General features: G+C 34.2%; 1 protein-coding gene across 2 annotated transcripts in view; it reads left to right on the top strand.

Moving 5' to 3' along the window:
* LOC148940730 (uncharacterized) overlaps nt 1-12,723 on the top strand; it is a 121,107-nt gene that overhangs the window by 12,785 nt on the left and 95,599 nt on the right. The window lies entirely within an intron of this gene.

The raw sequence follows: 12,723 nt of genomic DNA, 5'->3' as shown, positions 1-12,723 counted from the left end.
TGTCCAGTGAGCCCTCTTCCACAACTGTTTTATGAAGAACGTCGAATATGCATAAATATGAGTGTCTGGTATTTTTTAGGCATCACCCCTCCCCCGCTGTAAAATTTCCATTATGTTCCCCTAAGGCCCTGAACTGCATGGATCCAGTCGCCTTTTGTTAGTGGCAATGCTTCTTATCTTAAAATACATTAGTAAACAAGGGGTGGGGTTTTAAAGACGTGTCTGGCGACCCCACTTTCATGGTCTTTTTGTAAAAATGTTGAAGTATGCATAACTATTGAGTATCTGATCAAAAAATTTACTTTGATAGTAATTGGAACTTGGCCTTTTACAGTTTATATGAAACCCCCCCCCCCCCCTAGGCCGTTACCTGTGTTGATGCGGTTATCTTTATCCATTTTGTAGTAGAATAGTCCCGGGGAGCATTTGGTGAACCTACCAAGAATGTCATGGTAACAGTTTTTTTCTGTCTCAATGAATTTAAACCAAAATCATGGCTTTGAATGTGCGCAAATAAAAAAGAGGATAAATGAAATATAAAAATATTTGCAAAATGAATTGAGAAATATTTGTAAATCTGTGTGCGAAATAGATCTCAAGACTACATAGGGTTAATTTTAAGAGCTTTAAATAGGAGGCCATCCCCTTTAGCAGACTGTGTATCTAAAAAAGAAAGTTTTTGACCTGAAAGGATAGAATGAAATTGAAACCTGAGTCTAACTGAAAAACCTTAAATACAAGGAGTCTGCTCTTCAACCCTTAGCTCTTTACGCTAAAGTTTGACCCGTGTTTTAATTAAATCAATATATAGTACATTTTCAAACGTGCATCTTTATCACAATACTCTGTGAATGAATGAAGGCTGCTAATTTATTGTATTTGCTCTAAAGTATTGGGTTTTCAGTATCATTGGTTCAATTTCAAATATTCTGAAAAATAATAGGCAGATAAAACACTAGAAATTACGTACAGACGTTTGTTTCATTCTAGCTGGCTTTCAGTAAAATGTAAGTAAATCTTTAGCGGGAAGAATAGGGTGCTGAGAGAGGGACGGAAGCCCCGTCGTATTTCTTTAGTGTAAATCCTTATTATTGTATATAATTTTTGAAAGAGGAGAGGAACACCCTCCCCCCCCAAAAAAAGGGGGGCGGTCTTGAATTTGCTACGCCTAATTTACAATTTTCTACACAAGACCGAGGCAGTTTTAACGTCACTCTTCATGGTCATGTGACAGACAATTGTTTTTTTTTTATGTTAATTTCTTTCCATTTTTAATTTAATCGGAGTCAAGGCACTACCGTCGACTTAATAAAGAGAGACGTGCCTCTATCATTTTCAATAAGATGTAAATGGCGTTCTATCCTTAATTGGTTTTGAGGAGTCAGGAACACTACTCATAATTGTCGTATTTTGTATTCGTTTTAGTCTGCTTTAATTCAGTTTAATTTCTGTTCATTTTAAGTTAGTTTTGACAACTTTATTTCACTTTATTTCTTTCTGGATTCCTTTTATTCATTCATAGTAATTTTATCAAAACTTTATGAAAAAAATACTATAATTTAAAACGAGCAGAAATTTTTGCTCCATTTCGGTTATGGTACCCCGCTCTTTACTTTTCTTTGAAAAAAAATATGGGAAATTTTTTTTTAATCAATCACAAAAACATGCTTTTTCTTGGCAAAGATTTAGTTCTTAACAGGATAGACATTCAATAACCAAAATATTTTTTATAAACAAATATTTTGGTTAATTTAATAAAAACTAATTAAAAAATACTTGACTTTTAAGTATTTTATCAGTGAAAATGATGTATATACTGTTTATATGACTAAAGTAGAGTAAAGAAGCGGGTGATTCAGTATTTCTTGATGTCAAGACTCTTAAAAACAGCAAGAGTTAAAAATTAAATTAGTTTCTGACTTGATAAAAGACAAGTAAAAGAAGAAATAGAGACGAAGAAGAACATAAAATTACATTTTTTGTTAGAATCCACTGACTTTATGGAATACAATTACACATTTCCGTAATGCTCTTGGAATTCATTGCTTTAATCTTGGCATCGTACACCTTTTTTTCTTGCTTTTTTCCTGTTCCGCGGTTTAAATTTTTGGCATGGTCAATTTTGCGTGATTTGTTTATTCTGGCCTAAATGACGAAATTATCTTATCAGTCTTGTCCATCCTGTCTATGAAGGTAGGCAAACGGACTATGTTCCTATCATTTTTTTTTTCCCAAGATAAACACTTTCAAACTGTTCATGGTAATGGACGGCAAATAAAGAGCAGACCCTGTCAACAGAAAAAAAGAAAATCTAGAATACTCTATCTATTTATATATATATATATATATATATATATATATATATATATATATATATATATATATATATATATATATATATATATATATATATATATATATATATATATATATATATATATATATATATATATATATATATATATATATATATATATATATATATATATATATATATATATATATATATATATATATATATATATATATATATATATATATATATATATATATATATATATATATATAAAATATGTAACACACAATACTATACAGTTTAAAACAAGGTACTGAAGTTTATGCTGATTGAAACTATACAAAAACTCATAACTTAAAGTTGCCCATCAAAAGCTATTAGCATGAGAAAATTTGTATAATTTTTGAAAGAGGAGGGGAACACCCCCCCCCCCCCGAAAAAAAGTGGGCGGTCTTGAATTTGCTATGCCTAATTTACAATTTTCTACACAAGACATTGGCATATTGTAGTTGTGAATACATTCTTCATGGGATAATTTTGTTAAAATATGCAAAAAAGCCGTAGACAGTAAGGCGTCTCCAGGAAAGTTAAAAATAGTATAAGAGCTATTACTATTAATACAAATTGCATCATCCAGATATGCGTACACGATGTTTTTAAGGCTGTATTTTTACAAATTTGTGATCCTTTTATGTCGTATCTTAGATGCTCTAAAGGATTTGTTCTTACAGAAAAAGTTCACTTATGAAACTAAGCTCTTAAATACTTAATAACGAAATTTGTAAAAGATAACACAACAATTGACGTTAATAATACGTTAAGAAAATCCTGGGTATAGTCACAAAACAGAGGAGTCAATGGGGAAGGGGGCGTTCAGGCGGGCATCCCCCCCACACTCACTAGATTTTGAAAATACATTTTTAGGTTATTTTCATTGAAAATACCTTTTTTTGTATTCACATTGGAAATATCAAAAAACAATCTTCAGAGTTATGGCCAGATCCCAGTTCCGGAACAGTCAAACTACTAAATAGTTTTATTTGGTGCCATTATAAGTCCAACAAATGTTGATACAATTCCTCATTTTGGGGGGGAGGGGCTGATGTCTCTAAACCCTTAACTGGCTACCTTTGCTGCTCACCCATTCATAATACAAAGTTTGTTGTCTAAATCGAAAATTTGAAGAGCTCAAATTCAACTTTTAGTAAAAAAAAAATTCAACTTTTATCAAACAGAAAGAATTCAATTTTTATCAAACAACTAGATAACTTATTTTACGTAACAGCAACAACCATGTAAATCAGTTTCTAAATGTCCTATTAACAACAACAACAGTAGGGATAATCACACGTGAAAATAACGTCATTTGTAATTGCTCACGGATGCAATTCACGAATATAGCCTTTCGTGGAAAATTAGTCTGTCTGAGCCTAGAGTAAGAAGCACACTTTATATTTTATAAAAAATATAAATCTAGCTTTTAAGTCAGTGAAAATATTCAGTAATTATCAATGCAAATTAGACGAAATTTAATGATTAGGTTAATGTATCTTGTTGGTGCATATATCGAGAAATCCAGGAAGATCGAAAGTTTTTCTAAGGGAAATTTAATGAGCAGAAAAACAAATCTCTCGTCTTAGCTTTTAATTTCCCTTTTGCAAGAACATGTAAGCCGTTGTAAATTGTAAGATTTACACCTAAGAGCAGCTTTAATAAATATATTGCAGCATTGCAAGAACCTTGCAACCCTTGTCGTTTTTTCTATTTTCATTTCAGTAGTAATCACAGGAAAAGATTTGACAACACCTTGGGGCTGTGTTGCTGGTAGTGCATAATACTCTTTCAGTTCTTTCATTTTAAGATCTGAATTAGAATGCGTCTAGTCGTTTTGAAAAAAGGGATCTTTAAATTGTATAAAAAGAATCACTAATACGAAATATACATTATATGTATCGTCGCTGATTTGCCTAAATGTCGTATCCGACATTTTCAAACTTCTGAAATAATTGCCAAAACTCTTTGCTGGCTGCTCTTAAAGGGAGGATCAGCAGGGTGATGTATATGCAATCGCACTTATGGTCAGATTTTGGCAATTACCCTAGAAGTGTGAAAATGCCAGATCCAACCTTGAGGCGTAGCAACGATGATATGCTCGTATATGGCTGTGCATAGGAAGGAAGATAGGTGGAACAATTCCCAAGTATCTTTCAAGGAATAACAGAAACATATTCGTGAAAACATGATAAAATAGATATATATCCGACATTCTTTTCAAGACATCACAACACCCCCTCCTTCTCATAACCTCCACGATTGAATAGCTTATCGTATATATAATACAATTCGTAGTAACTAACTGTAAGTAAGGAGTGACTTGACCCAATAGTAATTGAAGTTTTCCATAACGGAACTTTGATAACAACAGATGCATCGAAAGAATTGAATGTTTACGCTTATTCCAAATTATAAAATTCATTAAGTTTAATGTTAACTATCAAAAGCCACGTTGAGGGGGATGTTTAACTAACCACAAGGTACTATGTGCATGTTGCCACTGTCACTACTCTGACGTTTGACACGACTACTATTTCTACTGAGGTTAAGGATATTAAGGAGAAATTCCAGGGAGAACTGTACCTACTGTTACTACTACTACCGCTACTGTTTCTGCTACCATTACTATTATTACTACGACTATTACTACTGAGGCCAAGAGTGGGAAGTTGAATTTTCCAGGGAATGTTAAACTAAATAAAAACAGACTCTGTGCATGCAGGTTATCAAAAGAGTGTATCAGCAGTATCCTAGGAATGACCTAGGGTATTAAGTTGAAACTTTCAGGACATGTTAAGGGGGATGTTGAACTAGGTAAAATTCTAATTTGCATAGGCTGCTATTACAACTACTAATACTACTGCTACAACTACTACTACTAGTACTGCTTAAGCTAAGGATATTTCAGTGAAACTTATAGGGAACGTTGAAGAGGAGAGTGAACTAAATTGAGACACACTATGTGGATGTAAGTTACTAAAAGGCTGTAACAGCTATATCTCAGAAACCGATTAGAACATTAAGTTGACATATTCAGTGCGTGTTAAGGGGGATGTTGAACCAACCAAAAGGTATTATATATATACTGCCCCTAATACTACTGCTACTGATACTGCTATTAAGGCTAAGGGTATTGCTACTGCTGTTAGTACTAATATTACTAAGGCTTATGATATTAATGCGGAACATTCAGGGGCTGTTGATGGGGATGTTGGGCTCAATAAATACATAGTGTAAATTTTTGAGGAAAACTAGAGGATCTGTAAAACTAAATTAACACCTGACAAGGTGTTAACAAGGTTTGTCCAGATTTTAAAAAGGATGTATGCTATAAAAAATTGTTGAAAAATCTTGTTCAATGTATAAATTGTAAAGCCAAACTATAGATTCTTACAGAAAAAACCGAAAAGATTTAGAATATTCTTTTCTTTTCCAACGAAAAAGACTTTGTCAAGAAAAAACGAACATAAATTAATTTTAAGACTTTTTCCACGAAATAAGTTTTTCAAAGAAAAGTAATGAGCTAATCTAAACCAAAAATGAGTAGAAATAAAGAAAATAATTTTTTAAGCGTAAAGCTACAAAAAAAAAAAGATCAATAAACAAATGAAACCCAAAACGAATAGAAACTACAATAGTTAAGTGAGTCAAACTCTAAGCGAGCAGAAATTAAGATGTCGTAAAGCGTCTGAAGATCAGAACTTTTTGCACTTTACTGAAAACAAAATTACATTAAATGTTTTCACTTTTGCAGCCTTAATAAATCCAAGTTATTTGGACTTTAAGGAATAAATATCAGAATATGTATATTAAACAGCCAATCCATATTCATTTGTTTTTTTTTTTATTTAATTTCGGATCGTTTTTTAGTTAATGCAGCTTTTATTTTGGCTCGCCGTCATTGAATAAGCAAACAAAATTTGCATAAAATTTTTTCTTTTCTTTTGCTAAATGGCTGTCTCTAAATTTGGTTCTGACGTAATTTACAAATTAACTTACGTAACGAACTTCTATATTCGTATATTTTTCTTCTGGCAAAAAATACAAAGTTGCAGATTTTTGCAGATATGAGCTTGAAACCCATGTTATAGGGTTTTCTGATACGCTGAATCTGACGGTGTGATTTTCATTAAAATTCTTTCAATTTTAGGGGATGTTCCCCCCCCTCTTTAAAAAATCAGGTAAATTTTCTCAGGCTCGTAGCCTTTGATGAGTAATACTAAACTTAATAAAATTCATATATTTAGAATCAGCATTATAAGCCCATTCTTTTAATACATTTATTGACATCAAAGTTCCGTTTTTAAAAGTTTCGATTACTATTGAGCCGTATCGATTGTTTTTTTTCTTTTTTTTAATTACGTATATGTTATTACGTATATGATGGGGTTCTCCCCTTTGTCAATACCACGCTCTTTACGTTAAAAGTTAAAAAAAAAATTAATTCACAAACCCCTGAATCACAAAGGCCGTTTTATTAGAATAGATAGCTCTTTTGAAAGCACAAAAAAAAAACTGTAGCGTAAAGAGTGAGGTATTGACTTGGGAGAGAACCCCCTCATATACGTAATAATTTCTGTTCATTTTAAGTTCTAATGCTGATTCTTAATTCCAGTTGAAGAAACTTGTTTTTTTAATTTAATTTCTTATCATTTTTTAAATAATGCTTGGAAATACGGCGCCCCTTCATAGAAATGTCCCTTACCCCAAGAAAACATCCTCCAGGAACATATTCTCCTGACTCGCCCGAGCCGCCACCCCCCCCCCCCAGAAAAAATTCTTACTGAAAATTTCTGTATACTTCCCAATAACCAAAACAAAATGTAAGAAATGGGCAAAGTTCATAACTTGCAGCCCATCCCCTGGGAACTGTGGGGGATTAAGTCATCGTAAAAGACATATTTATTAGATTTTCGACTATGCTGAACAAAATGGCTATCTCAAAATTTTAATTGGGTGAATTGGAGAAAAAAATTAGCGTGGGAGGGGGCCTAGTTGCCCTCCATTTTTTTTGGTCACTTAAAAAGGGCACTAAACTTTTAATTTCCGTTCCAATGAGCCCTCCTACGATATTCTAGGACCACTGGGTCAATACAATTACCCTTTCTGGCAAAAAATGCAAAATTCCACATTTTTGTAGATAGGAGCTTGAAACCTCTACAGTAGGGTTCTCTAATACGCTGAATATGATGGTGTAATTTTCATTAAGGTTCTATAACTTTTAGGGGGTCTTTTACCATTTTTTCGAAAATAAGACACATTTTCCCAGGCGCTTAACTTTTGATGGGCAGGATTAAACTTGATGAAACTTATATATTTGAAATCAGAACTAGAAGCTGATTCTTTTTATGTATCTATTGGTATCAAAATTCCTTTTTTAGAGTTTCGGTTACCATTGTGCCGGGTCGCTCCTTACTTACAGTTCGTTACCACGAACTGTTTGACAAGGATCGTTGAGTTTACAAGAGCAGGTTGTTCATCTTCCACATTATTTTCGTAGTGATAAGGAGGATCCCCAAAGGGCAAATCGAAAACTATTTGGAAAACAAATCCTACTAAAGAACAAAATACTTAATATTTGTGCCTAAAAATTGTTGTTTTTTTGCGTTTCGGACCCCTTTCTCGAGAAATCACGCTGTCTCCTCCCTTAAGCCTTTGACTCTAAGCTAGGCACGTACAGAGGACGTCCTACGCCCGCCTCCCTTTCCCGACACATAATGATTTTATTGTTGTTATTTTGCTTATGTTTTTAGAATTCTGATTTAATTCGCTTATTTCGCGAATGTTTCCCCTTCCCCTGGATTTAAATTCCAGCAGACGTGATTCTTCTGTCCTTTTGGCTTCGACCCTTCTCGGTTATAATATTCTTTAAGGAATGCACACACTGAACTTTGAAAGCTTAAACCAGTATTTAAAAGAGCGTTAAACGGCATCATAAGTGTCAAACTGAGCTTAAACTATTTTAGTTGGCTTCGTTCATGAAATTCTAACCTTTTCGTTACATTATTTATTTTAAAGGAGGGTGATGGTTTTTTTAAACTAGCCATATAAACGCAGCCAACACTTTAAAAGAAGAGTCAGTATTTTTCAAGGAGAAAGTAATTTTTGCACAGACACATTTATAATTTGCATATTTTAACGCATCGACATTATCTAGAAAAATCACTAATTTTAAGAAAAAGATTCATCAAATACTTCTAGCTCAATTTATTTGGCTTCTCAAAATATCTAACTGAAATTGGATCTCCTCCTTTTTGGAAAGATTTTCATATAGTATTGTCTCTACTTTTGAACTTAGAGAGTGCCTTTAAGAAGTAGAATGTAGAAAATTATGATTAGGTAGGCCTAATGAAAGAAAAATGCAGAAAAGTTCCAGAAACTATGTCATACACTTATAAGGAAACCAAATTATTGAGGTTTTGTTATTTAGGATGATCAACTATCTTTTTTGGAAATGTGTAATTAAATCTTGGAGCACATAGCTGGAACTGCCTGGGATCAGGTGGAAACAGAGGTGGTTATTTAAATTCTAAAATTATTTTGAAGAATTCCCGCTCCCAGAATTATAAGAAAATAATTTCCAAAACGCGTAATTGTATTCCAGCCCTTGTTCCTCCTCGCAGAAATTGTTTACTTTTTCGTATAGGAGATATTAGCATTCGCCTTAGGAAAGGCTCTTTTGGCATAAATATCTGGTTTTTGCATATTTTCCATGTTTTGTTAGGTTTTATAATTTACGGGATACGGGAGGGGATGATCGACCCATTATTTGTTCTGAGAAGAATTCCCCTTCGCCTCTTATGTGTAGCTAACATCTCTTTCTTAACTTTTTAAGTTAGACCGAATTTTCGATTAGATAGGCTTGTTCAAAAAGGACACTCAATATGTTCAAGATCCGGATCCTTGTACCCTTTTACTCATATTTCCTTGAATTTTCTCAAGTCGATTATAGGACTATTCATACAAAGCAGGATTTCTTCTTATCATCCAAGAAAATGAAGCAAGTTTTCCTAAGTTATTAAAGTTTCAAAATATCGCCCTGGATACTGGTATCTAGAATGGATAAAAGTACAAAAACCATTTTTAATAATGATGGTAGAATTACCAACACACGGATTTGTTTTTTCAACGCTAGAAATATTTTTCTTTTTATTGATGTTCGTGTCTATTGGCTCAAACGAAAACGAACTAAACTTAAAAATCATGACAGTTATTACAATAATGTATTTGTTTAAATTCTTTATTTTCCCAGAGATAGTGCAAAATCAATATCGCAGGAATACAATTCAGGCATTGGATACAATTCGTTTTCCTCTAGGCTGTTTTGTCTTTAATTAACGATTCAACTTAACTTGGTCTATTTAGATGTGTTATTAAAAAAAAAAAAAAAAAAAAAAAAAAAAAAAAAAAAAAACACTTTCCCAAAAAGAAGTTTCTCAAAGAAATGTTAAGAGTCATGTTAAACTTAAGACGAGCAGAACCAAAGTCCTATAAGAATTCAAACTTAAAACACCAAAAATTGCTATCAAAGAGTAAACGAAACCCAAAACGAACAGCAAATAAAATAAATAATGGTCGGATCTCCATCAGACTTGATGGGAAGTAAGAGCTAGTGTCCTATTTGTGCATTTTGGGGATCCAAATCGAAGCGATCTTTAACGGGAGGGATTCATAAATTCTTGTGATCAAGACGATTTACCACATGGGGATATTGAATTTTATACAAAACGGATCGGAAAGTAAGAGTTAATGCACTAATTGTTCTTATTTGGGGATCAGGTTCTCATCTCGGCTTTGTAGGGGAGGGAACAAATATTCGTTCAAATGGGTATCCGGTAGCTCCATTTATTTAGACAGTGAAAACAGGTACAAAAGATTAGATATTTCCATCACATATACAGCGACCGTCATCAGTAGAAATACATCAGTAGAAAATAGATTTATCCCCATTTGAACGTTTATTTGTTCGTCATAGAACGGCAGTGTAGTCTGAGACAAGGATACCTAATTTAAGGTGTTAAAAGTAGGGGAGGGAAAGGCGATACACCCATAAATATTTATCGTTAGAAAAAATAGCAAATGGGCAGGCGGATCAAGAGACCAAATTTGGATGGAAGTAAGATAAAATGTCTTAGTTTGGGATATTGAGGTCCTTACCCATCTTACCTCTGTGGGTAGAGGGGCTCCCTGAATTCTTGCCGTCACGATGTCTGCCAGAACGGGGGGTTGTTGGGTCTCAACCGGTCTCGGTCGGAAGCAAGAGTAGGGCCTAAGTGTCTTTTTTCAGAAATTATTGTGTAACGTGTTGCGTAAAATAGCTAAAACAACTTATGCGTTTTGGGGTGTTAGAACATAATAGCAGCCCCAAAATCTTCGTCATTGAGAAATCTAGGAGAAGAGGTTTAAGGATCTCATCCAAAGTTGCTCGGAAGAGAGATTAAGCATCTTAATTTTGCCTCAGTAGGTGGAGAGGGTCCATAAATTCTTGTCATTACAGCATGCACCAGAACGGATTTTCCAATAAAACTTAGTGCCAAGCAAGAATAGGCATCCTGGCTCTTTTGTTTTTCTTTTTTTTTTAATTTGCAAATAATCTTCACCATACATAGTCAGAGGCAAAATTCGATACGCTATCTGCCTTTTTGAAGTCAGGAAGCCATTCGACCACTCTGGGAGGGGGGATGAAGGGCAATCCTAATCAGAATCAGCCGGAGTAGGTCGTAAAACCTCAACCAAAGCATGCCTGCTAGAAACGAACGCCGTGTCCCAACCAAACGCGACGGGTAGTAAAAAAAAAAAAAAAAATCTGTCTTTGATGTATTTTTGGTGTTCTGACGGAATCTGACCTATGCAGAGGGGAGAAGGTATCTAAACTGTTGTCGTCAGGACATCTACAAGATTAGGTCGTCAGATCTTATCCAAGCATGTTGGAGAATAAGAACAGACTAACTGTCCAAGTATTGCCTCCCTGAAGCTCTTGACCTTTTCAGGTTGTGGGGGAGGGGTCCATCGATTTTTGTCATGCTAGCATCCGTAGAATGGTTGCCAGACATAGATTAACTTGATGGTGTGGGGGGGGGGAGGGGTGGTAATGTCCCACTCCTAATTTTATGTTGGCTAGATTTGATCCTCTCTCTGGGCAGTCTATTTCTCTAAATGGGGCAAATTATTGTAATCGGGGCATATAGCATACCGGGTTTTCATGAACAAATGTGGTAGAATTTGAGAGCGGATCTCCACATTGTGCCTTTGGAGTCCTAATGCGATCGGGCCTATGCAAGGGGGAAGAGACTAGTGAATGTTTTATATCAGGACGTCTGTCGAGAGGATATTTTTCAATCTCAAGCAAACTTGATGAGACCAAATAGCTTATGTGGCAGTTATTTTTTCGGTGTTCAAGATATATCTGACCTCTTTGATGTGGGATAACTAATTATAGTCGTCAGGGTTTCTACCAGAAGGGGATTGATAGATCTTAGCCAAACTTAGTCAAGAGTGACAGTAAAAAAAAAAAACACATGCTCTATTATTAGCCATTCTATATGAACAAGGCAAGTCTCTTTGAATTTCACTAAATTATGTAAAAAAAAAAAAAAAAAAAAAAATGGTCCAACGAATCGTGTAAGGAAAAAACCCTTTGACCTCGCCTTTATCTGTATCCCAAGGCTGTTCTCATAACCAACACAAATCAAATATAGTTTTTGAAAACTATTAAATGCTAATATAGCAAAGCTACACTTTATCCTGGATCCTATCCTATAAGCATCTCATATAATTGTATGCTATTTATTTAGTGATTTTTTAGATTACTACATAGTCACTTTGAGGTAATGATGGCATGTTTTTAACCAACCTTTCTATTCTTCCTCTCGCTTTCGCTCTAAAAGAGAGGGAGAGAAAAAAAAGTAGAAATACACTGTATTGGAAAGGCAATTTGATGTACATTGATATCCTGTTGGTCACCTGGGAAATCGTTAATACTAAGCTATTTATATGGTCCCGAGACTTTTTGAAGGTCTCCTGGAAATCATACTGACAGCCGACGTTTGGCCTCTTATTTCTAAGCCTGTTTTAATTTCTAATTTAATTTTGAAACTTTTGAGTTTTTATTGAAGTTCTCTAAAATGTTTCTTAACAAATAATATCCAAAACACCCTTTACAAAGAATCTGGTTTTCAGGAAGCTTGGTTTATATTATATGTATGTATGAATCATGCAATAACAGTTTCAGGAGAAAAACAAAACCCTAGGGTTAAAAAGGAATTTTAGGAGGAGGGGGGCTGGGGGATCTAGAAGTTATTCTGTGCATAAGAGCGTCAGTTCGTCTAGGTTTTATGTACATATTATCAAGGCCGCATCCAGGGGGGGGGGTT

The sequence above is a fragment of the Artemia sp. Qi Xiang Cuo genome, chromosome 19, assembly GCF_049724085.1.
Source record: "Artemia sp. Qi Xiang Cuo chromosome 19, ASM4972408v1, whole genome shotgun sequence".
Lineage (NCBI taxonomy): Eukaryota > Metazoa > Arthropoda > Branchiopoda > Anostraca > Artemiidae > Artemia > Artemia sp. Qi Xiang Cuo.
Note: the sequence above shows the minus strand (reverse complement) of the source record. Positions and strands in the feature narration are given on the sequence as shown.